The 10861-nt window shown below is 34.9% G+C and overlaps 1 long non-coding RNA gene across 1 annotated transcript in view; it reads right to left on the bottom strand.

Annotated features, from left to right (window-relative positions):
* Positions 1 to 6256: 6256 nt before the first annotated feature.
* The window catches only part of LOC129146337 (uncharacterized), a 29847-nt gene continuing 25242 nt past the window's right edge, over positions 6257 to 10861 (bottom strand). Inside the window, exon 3 of the long non-coding RNA XR_008552905.1 lies at positions 6257 to 6621. This is a non-coding gene — a long non-coding RNA (uncharacterized LOC129146337). The remainder of the gene's footprint in view (positions 6622 to 10861) is intronic.

Raw genomic sequence — 10861 nt, 5'->3', positions numbered from 1 at the left:
TTCTGACTGTACCCAGTGCATGTATAAAACAAGCAAACAAACAAACAAATAAATAAAAGCATGCCTCTATTAAAAAAAAAAAAATTAAAAAAAAAAAATTCCATGATTCATAAATGTATACAAACACATACTTAAATCATAACTTAAATAAACATAGATACTGTGGAAAATATATGGGATATTAGAAAAAATTGTTTAATTGGATAGATTTTTTTGCTAGGGATATAAATCGTGTTGTATTCAGAGAACGGGAATGTGTACAGAAAGCAGTTGGGGAGCACAGTGAGAATGGTCTATGTAGGGTTCCCTTCAGAAAGAAGCCATGGGGCACCAGAGTGGAATGTTTGAAGACTGCAGAAAATAGAGTGGGCACCTATGGGAAGTTTGATCTTGGGAAATGAGTGGCAGAGCAGAAACCCAACAGACAAGGTTTAGGGAGAACTAAGCATTGGGAGAGTCAGGACAACAGTGATGCCCAGGGAATTTGTAAGGAAAAAAATTGATTACAAGTTAGCTGAGAAAGTAGTGAAATTAAAATCTCCCCTCCATTCCTAAATTACTCATTCTCTGCTCTCAGGAAGTAAAACTAATAATGTTCTCAGGTAGACATTGCATCTGCTTTGATGACCAGGCCTCAAAAGTCACATCGTATCACTTGAACCAAATCTACTGATATAAACAATCAGAAAAACATACTAGGTTACTTATGTACCTTGGCCAAAAGACAGATGCAAAGGATGACAAAGAACTGAATATTTAAATCTACAAATTTATATGGAGTTGTTATTTTTAAAAGAGGGTCTCAGGGGTAAGCTTACATGTATTGTAATTATATTTTCTTGAGAAATAAAAACTACATTTTTACTTAACATAATTTTCTATTTTAAATGTTTTGAAAATATTCAAAGAGAACTATATGGCCCCTTTAAAACTTGAAGGCAGATCTTTGGTAGATGTTAAATTTTTAAATACAAAATAAATAAATCTACTCCATGATTAGGCATTGCCTATAAAGAAGGGTGTGGTTCAGTGAATTCTATTGCCACAAAATTCTTTCCTCATTAGAAATAAAATTTCACAGGTTTTCCACACAGATTCCACAAGGCTCATACATAGCATCTGAGGAGACAAACTTACTTCTTCCAGGTTGAATTAGGTTTTATGTAACTGAAAAAGAACTGAAAGTTTACTAAGCTGGTTTTCATAGGTCCAAGGAAGTTAGAGAAGAAACGTTAAGTATGAAGAAAGTTGTCAAGGCCTTTCTGTCATTGTTTGTTAGTACATGAGTGGCTGGAATGAAGATGCTCACAAGTGATTTGTTTCCCAAACAACGCAAGGGGAGAGCTGTAGTCAAGATGGAGCTTGTGCTCAAGCCCAGTGTACCTAGGCTTTCTCTCATGACATAAGGCTCACAGAGTTGCTGAAAGGAAAGTTTGCTGTTATCAGGCATCTTCCTAGAAATGTTCTCTCGGCCCTGTCTGGGGTAAGGACAGCTAACAACCCAAGCAGCTGTCTTGACTTAGTTTCATGGAAATTTCTCGCCCAAACAATCACTAACATATGAGGTCCAATTATTTCTCACTACATAGAGAACAAGTGATGTGATAGTATCTCTATGTGCCTATGTAGAAAAATGAAAAAGTGGGTTTGAACTTTCTTGCCACTGCCCTTCAAAGTGTCTTCATGACTATCAATACTTGGATTTATTTTATTTCTGTTTAGCAAAGGAACTAGCTGCATTGGCTGGGAATACGCGCCGTAAGGTGGCAAGATTGCACATTTAGAAGTATGTTCTACTTATTCCACTTCTTTGTTAACTCCTCTGCCTGATTACTAGCACTCACATCCTTGAGAAAGCCCTTCTCACTGAATTTAAGCTGCTCTCAACTCTGTCACAATTTGACACAGGTCCTTTTTCTTCTTAATGCAATCTGTCTGGTCTCCCCATTGTTCGGCATTTTATTATTTGAGTCATTTCTTCATGATCTGGTATTGAGATATTCCTCACTTAATGTTAAATCTTCCTCTCAGAAATTTTTGCCCAGGAATTGGAATTTTCATTTTAGAAAATTCTTATTCTTTCTAGTTCTGCTCGGGGTTATTATAGTGACAATTCAGATTAAGTGAATTTTTCTTTTCTCTGAAAAATTTCTTCTTTGTTAAGGTGCCCCAAAATCTTGAATTTTAACCTCAAACTGACATTCCTTAGGGAAGTTTTCCAAATTTACTTCTTAATGACTTCCGCATAAGCTGCATGGTAACTGGGTTAGCATGTTGAAAATAGAATACCTGCTTTAACTTAAATCTCTTTAATTAGAATTCATGAGGAGGAATTTCTCTATATAGCAAAAACTTCTATATATAACACTTATTAAGGTCTGGGCAATTTGGGAAAAGTTGGCAAACTTTTTCTGTAAAGGACCACATAGGAAGCATTATTGTCTTCGTAAGTCATAGTCTTTGTCACACAATTCAGTTCTACTGCCATTATGATAGTCACAGAAAATAAATAGCAAATAGCCATGGTCTTGTTTCAGTAAAACTTTATTTGTAAAACCAGATGAGCCTGACTTTCCCCATGGACTGTAATTTGCTTACTCAGATTTTAAACAATAACTCATATGTGCTTATTGTTACTGATACTCTATAAAAATTGTCTCTCCTTTTCTTTAGGCTTCCAGGTGATGAATATACCAATATTCCCATTTTATAGGTGGGGAAGCTGGGATTCAATATGTAATTCTAGCACATTGTGTCTGGAAAGGGGTGTTAAATATATGTTTGGTGTGTGCATGAAAAATGAATTGGATGGACAGAATTTATTTATTTATTATCATTTTTTAAAGATTTATCTATCCATGAATACAAGAACTGGGGTACAGGCCAGTGGTGTGTGTGTTGGGGTGGGTAAGAGGATTCACTAGGGGCAGATTGGGGAGCAGAACAGGTAGATTTACTGAAATACATTGCTGAGGGGAGCAGTGGGCAAGACAGAAGAGGTCTGCTGCATGGTATAGGTTGCTCCCTGGCCGGGGATTGAACCTGTGCTGCAGTGGCTGTGGATAGCTTGATAGTGCTGTGTCTTAACCTCTTGCGCCACCAGGGAGACCCCTGGATGGACAGAATTTAGAACACACATTACAACAAGACAAACATCTTAGATGTAATTAATTCATTCTATATTTATAAAACATTTACTCTAATATTATGCATAATTATCTGAAGACGTTATTAGTGAAGACATAGGATGAATGACATTATCTTGGGAACAAAATAGCAAAGCCAAGACAACACAACTTGGAAGAAAGTGACATAAAGTGACATTTTAACAATTTAAAACCTCTAAAGTGACATCATTTTAGGATGAGATTATTTTTCCATACAATCTGAAACATTAATTCAGTCTTTCTTAGATTGGAGAATTTGGTTCATTAAAATTTCTAAATTATCATTATTTTTATAAAATTAACATGCTTGAGAAATTCATGGGTTCAACCTTGACATAATTTACTAACATAACTATATTCCAACTCAAAAAGTAACCAAGATGTTAGTTATTAAAATAAAAAATTTTTTGAAAATAAGCATTAAAAAAGTTAGTTCTAGAATTAGGCTTTCAGAAAGACCCTAAAGATATTCAGAGAGAGATATCTCTATATCTCATAGATATTTATGTGACATTAAATCTCACAGTTATTTATTTAAATATTTATATTTAAATATGTAGATATTTATTAAATATCTCATAGATACTTAATGTACAGAAAAATAAAACTAAAAATAACATTAAATAAAATACATTTGAAAATAAAAGATGCATATGAACGACTGGAGCTTCTTGATATGCCAAACGTTGAACACAATTGGAAAATAAATATGTTAATTCATCTTTAAACCCATATAAGTCACTAACTGAAAAAATAATTATATCTTGTTATGGGCCATTTAAAACTCTAGGGCAAATATCCAACACTTTTACTTTGTGCCTCAGATTCTACCTTTGTAAAGTGGAGAAAATAATATCCTTAGTTTTACAATATTGTAAAGGTTAAATACATTAATAAACATAGAGTTTTTGATAGAGTGCCCTGAACATAACATAAGCTCAATACAAATTAGGTAGTACTTTAAAAAGGTTTTATTTTATAGAACTCAGGTCTTTAGAAGTATTTCATGAAGGAAAAGTGCATGTTAAAAATAAAATAATAGGGGCCTCCCCAGTGGCGCAGCGGTTGAGCGCTGGGTTGCGAAGCTGCCCGCGGCCTCTGTGGTGCCGGTTCGATCCCCGGCTGCTCCCCGGCCACCGGAGGAGGGTCCCACATGGCGCGCAGACCTCTCCTGCCGCCCGCTGCTCCCCTCAGCAGTGTACTTCGGTCCTTCTGCCTGCTCTGCTCCCCGCTCTGGCTCTGGTGAATTCTCTCACCCTCCCGTGCTTCTGACTGTACCCAGTGCTTGTATAAATAAATAAATAAATCTTAAAAAATAAAATAAAATAAAATAATAATTTAATTTGAAAATTCTCATCCACAAGTTCATCAATACATTGAATATACAGAAAAGTATTCAGTATAGAAACCTACTCCATTTCATTTAATAATTTCTCATATTTACTCGAATATATTTGGGAAGTAGGTTAAAAATCTTAAAATAATTTAAATATTCTAAGAATTCCATTTTTTCCATATTGCTTCTCTGAAGGGATTATTATTGAATTGACTCAACAATTATATACAGGTCAGAAACTTGAAAAATATAATAGATTCTATTGAGCATCTTAGATATTCTAGATTTTAACTGTTCCATAGCCATGGATACAGTATCTTGTCTACAAAACCTTAAACAGGCTTTGTGCACAAAGTCTAATCTCAATAAGGTATTGTTTTCTCTTATTTTCTGCCTTGCTTCTTTATTGATGCAAAGGGTGGGTCGCTTACAGGAGCCCAGTTTGGAACTACACATGTGCAACCTTGACGCACATAGTAGCTATTACCCAAGGGACAATTCTCAACCCAGAGAGGATGTGGTTGACATATACCACTTCTTTTTTTCCCACTTGTACAGATAATTCTGGGATATGTTCTATATTCTCCCATGAAGGTCCTTGTAGAAGTCAGTACCTACTCATGCATAGTGGTGAGCTGCTAGTAACACATTCTGTATGGACTCTCTCCTTCCTGCCTTCTTTCACTCTCAAATCTTGCACTTCTGTACCCTGGAATCACTTCTCAAATGAGCTGCCTACATGCAAACTTTTGTCTAGAGTTCTGGTTTCCATATAAACTAAGCTGAGGAATGATATATAGAATGATATAACATGAGTATGTGTATAATTTATGTTGTATGTTGTCTACGAAATATAATGCAGACAATAAAGCCTGTGCTTTCTTTCCTTTGAACTTAGTAAACTGACTTTAAGGAATCATATCTGGTACAAAGTCCACATTTTATATCTGATAAAGAAAGAAAGAATGGAGAAGATAATTTTTTCTCTATTTAATGAAAGTTCACAGGGTGCTTTATTCCAAGGTTTATGAGTTTGAGTTATAAGTAGAATTCCAACTTTTTTTTTTAAAGATTTATTTATTTATACAAGCACTGAAGTACAAGCCAGAGGCGTGGGAGAGTGGGAGAATTCACCAAAGAGAGAACTGGGAGCTAAACAGGCAGAAGGACCGAAATACACTGCAAGGGAGAGCAGTGGGCAAGACAGGAGAGGTCTGCTGCACCATGTGGGAATCTCCCTGGCCAGCCAGGAATCGAACCTGCACTGCAGAGGATGTGGTCAGCTTCACAGTGCTGCGCTCAACCCACTGTGCCTCCAGGGTGGCCCAGAATTTTAGGTTTTAATTAGTAAGATCATCAGTGATAGTGATATTTTGAAAACAAAGTCTAAATTTTATAAGCAAAAGGTAATTGTGTGGTCAATTAGAATTGTAATCACCAATACTGTTGATAATAGAATTGGTATGTGTGTGTGATCTAAAAATCCTCCCATTTTCTTAAACTCATTATGCTCTTTGGTTGATATATTTGTTAAAATATGGTGGCATTTAGATTATTTTGATGTGCCAAATGATTTTTAAAATTTGTTATAAAGAATAATAGAGAAATTCACATCATAAAAGAAAAAAAATAAATTTAGTAATCTAATAAATGAAATTACTTACCATCAGAAAAATAAATGAAAAATAAATTTAACAAATGAAAGTCCTTGCTATCAGGAAGAGGGAGAAAATTAAACTCAAAAAATCCACTTTCTAAAATGCAGCAGGTTTCAACTTTAATCAACCTTTATATTTACATCCCATTTCATTCAGGATAGGATAAAATGAAGGCTTTTTGTTTTCATTGTTGACTTCAACATGATACCAAATTGAAATATTGTCCTCATTAATCAAATAGGAATGCCAATAGCTCATGCCTTGGAATATGCTTGGGTCTGGCAGTGTCTGTGGAGACAGGCCCTAGGTTGACTTCAGTTGGTATGGTGCATGTGGATCACTGGATGATTCATTTCCAGATGGAAACAAGTGCTAAAAGAACTTCAGTTCTAAGATGAAGCAATCTTGGAGAAAATTTTTCAGAAATTTAGGAAGGTCATGGTGCCAGGCTGAAAAGAAACTATTAGAGAAAAAGGTCATATAGCAAAAATAAAATAAAATCAAAGCCATCATACTAATTATCATTCTCTACAAACATTTCACCTTCTACTTTCTAACAGAGGCAAAGGACTCTGTTTTTATAAAGCTGAGAAATGATGGCAGTGTCCTAAAAGCACTTTCCCTTTGTTTGTTTTTTTCCCCCAGTAGAGAAAATTCAACACTTGAAATGCCAAACTATTGGAATGCAATAGCAAACAATTTTCTTTGAAGAAATAACAACCTAGGTTGCTTCAAGCATACATACATAAATGTTAAAGGCCACAGCATACATTATAATAATATAAAGAAAAAGCACTTGGGAAAAGTTAAAGTAAATTATCACATAAAAACATATTCCCCTGATTGAACCCAATGCTCATTCTGCTTTACATTATAATTAATTGTGTTGATATCTTATTCCTATACCATTAAAGATCAAGGTGTACATTGTATTTTTGTTTACCTGGTTTCTTCTAGTGTCAACATAATATATTGTCAATAGTTCTAGTTAAAGTGAATTTACATTTATATATCCAAGTCTTTTTCAAGAAATTACCCTTAAAGAAAAATATGACCCTGTGGTTAATCACATGCATGAGGAAAATGTGTTCTGGTGTGCTCTCATGTATATTGGAAAAGTCAAGGTTGTAAATCTATCACTCAAATAATAATAATAATATAAGAAGGTGAGAACAAAGATGAGATATTGACTCTGAATATCATTAAATATAACATGTAGTATAAGAACTGTCATATGCTGTGTGACGTGAAGCATCAAAAAGAATTTTCCACTGAGAAACAGGAATGTAAGTAGAAACCAAAGGTTAGCATACTTTCAGTCTTTCCATACTCAACCCAAAGTAGCTGTGTTCTAACATTCAGTGGGGAGAAAGGTCACAAATCCCTCCTTCCCCAGAAAGCTGTTTGGCCATTTTTTCTTGATTATCTGAATAGTATATAATCTTTGGTGAAAAATAAAGTGATTAAGAATTTTATAGCACTGAATGCCCATGGTTAAACAAAATTGATGTGAAATGATCTTTTCTTGTAGTAAATTTAAGGAAAATTTTTAGAAGAGTGAAGAAAAAAAACTGGAATGAACAACTATGCTTTGCTCAGGAGACTTAAAACTGAAACTGGACCAAGCAATTGCATGTAGTACTAAATCTCCACATCTCTACCGAGATGATAGGTCTGATCTGCAGGTCAGAGTACTTGTGAAAATCAATAAAGTCAAGCTATGGGGTATTTCAGTGAGTAATTGAGGAACAGTACATTTTGATTCTACTATTTTTGGCAGGTTTAATGTTTATTCTAGGGCAATTTGAAATATTGAACTCTGTTTAGGCAGAATGAATGTGACCATATTAATTACTAAATAATTCTTCCTTGCCTTAAAATAAAATGGATCTGAGTTTAGCTGAGCCAAAAAGTTGACAGAAATCTTTAAGAGAAAGAACTCATGGATTCCTTTTGCTAACTCAATTTTCCTCCTTTTTCCCTTCCTTTGGTGTTTTACTAAAAAGCTCATGACTCAATAGAATGGAACAGAGAACAACCTGACACTGTTTTAACAATAAAGGAGGGTAAAATTTCCAGGGAATGCCATCCTATTTAAACTCTTCTGTCACTATTATTCAAAGCGACAAATCATGGTTGGAGTTATTCTGTCTAAGACAAAACAGATTTATAAGTACACAAAAGTGTTTTCAGCCCATGTCTTCATGATAATAATTATATAGCCATAGTGAGGATGATCTCATTCTGTGATTCAGTTTTGTCCTTATTTGACAGCAGATGCTTCTATATAAATTATTTAGGCATTTCAAAAAAATTATAAAATAAGCCATATATATTCTTTCCCAAATACTATTAATTATAATATAAACAAAATCAAGACAGTAATTTTGTATGATCAACCAAATAAACATTTTCATTAAAGAACTTATGACTTCTTTGATGATCTTTGGATAATATTGCTATTCTACAACCCAGAGTATTTCTTCCCCTTTAATTATAAGAATTACTAAGAAACTACTGATGAACTACTATCCACCTGCTAAGGACCTATTAATGATATACTAAAAACCTACTAATAATGTAGTAAAAAACATTCTATCCATCTACTAATGACCTACTATCCACCTAGTAATACCCTAATAAGCAACTATTAACAACCTACCAACAGCCTACTAATGACCTACTAAAGATCTACTATCACCAACTACTATCCATCTACTAATGACCTCCTAAAAACCTAATAAGGAACTACTAACAAACTATGCACCTACTAAACCTACCAATGACCTACAATCAAACCTACTGAAGACCTACAAATGACCTACTATCTACCTACTAAGGAACTACTGAGGAACTACTAACAACCTACCATCCTAATAAGGATCTACTAATGACCTACAAAGGAACTACTAAAGACCTACTAACAATCTATGAAGGACTACTAACAAACTACTGATTCATGCCTACTAACCTAAGGACCTACTAATGAATGACCATAAAACCTACTAATGACCTACTAAAGAACTCCTATCTACCTAAGGAACTACTACCCACCTACTAAAGAATTACTAAGGAACTACCAACAACCTACTAATGAGCTACTAATGATCTACTATGCACCTGTGAAGGAACTACTACCCACCTTCTAAGGAACTACTAACAGCCTACTAACAACCTACTTATGACCTATGATCTATCTACTAATGGCGTATTCCAACTAAGGAACTATGAACAACCTACCAAAACCTACTACATACCAATCCACCTACTAAGGAATTCCTATCCACCTACTGAAGAACTACTAAAAACCTACTAACAACCTACCAACAACCTACTAATGAATACTAATGATCTACTATTCACCTGAACAGTAACTATTACCCACCTACTAAGGAACTAGGAACAAACTACCAACAACTACCATCCACCTACTAATGACTTACTAAGGAACTACTAAGAAACTACTGATGAAATACTACCCACATACTAAGAAATACTAAATAACTATGAGCTACCTACTAAGGAGCTACTAAAGACCACAGCCACTACTAAGGAACTACTAAGGAACTACAAGCCATATACTAAAGAACTACTGAGAAAGTACTAATGGACTACTAAAGAACTATGAGGCACCTACTAAGGACACTAAGGTTTTACGAGCCACCTACTGGGAGTAACTTACTAAGGAATTATGAGCCACCTACTAAGGAACTATGAGCCACCTACTAGTGAACTCTAAGGAACTGCTAAGGAACTACGAGTCATCTACTGGAGTCACCTGCTAAGGAACTAATAAGAAACTATGAACCACCTACTAACATACTACTAAAAAACTACTAAGGAACAACAAGCCAACTACTAAGGAAATACTAAGGAAGTATGAGCCATCTAATAGGAGTTACCTACTAAGGAACTACAAGACACCCACTAAGAAACTACGAGCCACCTACTAAAGAACTACTAAGGAACTATGAAGGAATTACTAAGGAACTACAAGCCATCTCCTACGAGTCACATACTAAGGAAATAGTAAGAAACTACAAAGCACTACTAAGGAACTACTAAGGAACTATTAAGGTCCTATGCATCATCTACTGGGAGTCACCTACTGAGAAAGTAATACGAAACTACCAACTATCTATTAAGAAACTACATAGGAACTATGAGCCACCTACTAAGGAACTACTAAGGAACTAGGAGTCATCTACCAGAGTCATCTCTAAGGAACTACTAAGGAACTATGAGTCCCTTGCTGAGGAACTAGTAAACAACTGCTAATGAACTACAGGCCACCTGCTAAGGAACTATAAAGGAACTATGAGCCATCTACTGGGAGTCACCTACTAAACAACTACTAAAAAACTATGAGCTACTACTGGAAACAAAAAAGGAACTACTAAGGAAACTAGAAATGAAACTACTAAGGAAAGTACTAAGAAACTACTAAGGAACTACAAAGGAACTACCAAGGAAACAAGAAAGGAAACTACTAAGAAACTACAAGTAAAATACTAAGGAACTAGGAAGGAACTACTAAGGAACTGTGAAGGAACTATTAAGGAAACTAGAAAGGAAACTACTACAGAACTACTCATGAACTATGAGGAACAACTAAGGAACTACTAGGGAACTACTAAGGAAGTAAAAACGAACTACAAAGGAAACTACCACCAAACTACTAAGGAACTATGAAGCTAACT

Source organism: Talpa occidentalis, unplaced genomic scaffold (genome assembly GCF_014898055.3).
Source record: "Talpa occidentalis isolate TD23 unplaced genomic scaffold, MPIMG_talOcc4v2.1 talOcc4.2, whole genome shotgun sequence".
Lineage (NCBI taxonomy): Eukaryota > Metazoa > Chordata > Mammalia > Eulipotyphla > Talpidae > Talpa > Talpa occidentalis.
The sequence above is the reverse complement of the archived record's forward strand: the minus strand, read 5'-3'. Positions and strand labels throughout refer to the sequence as shown.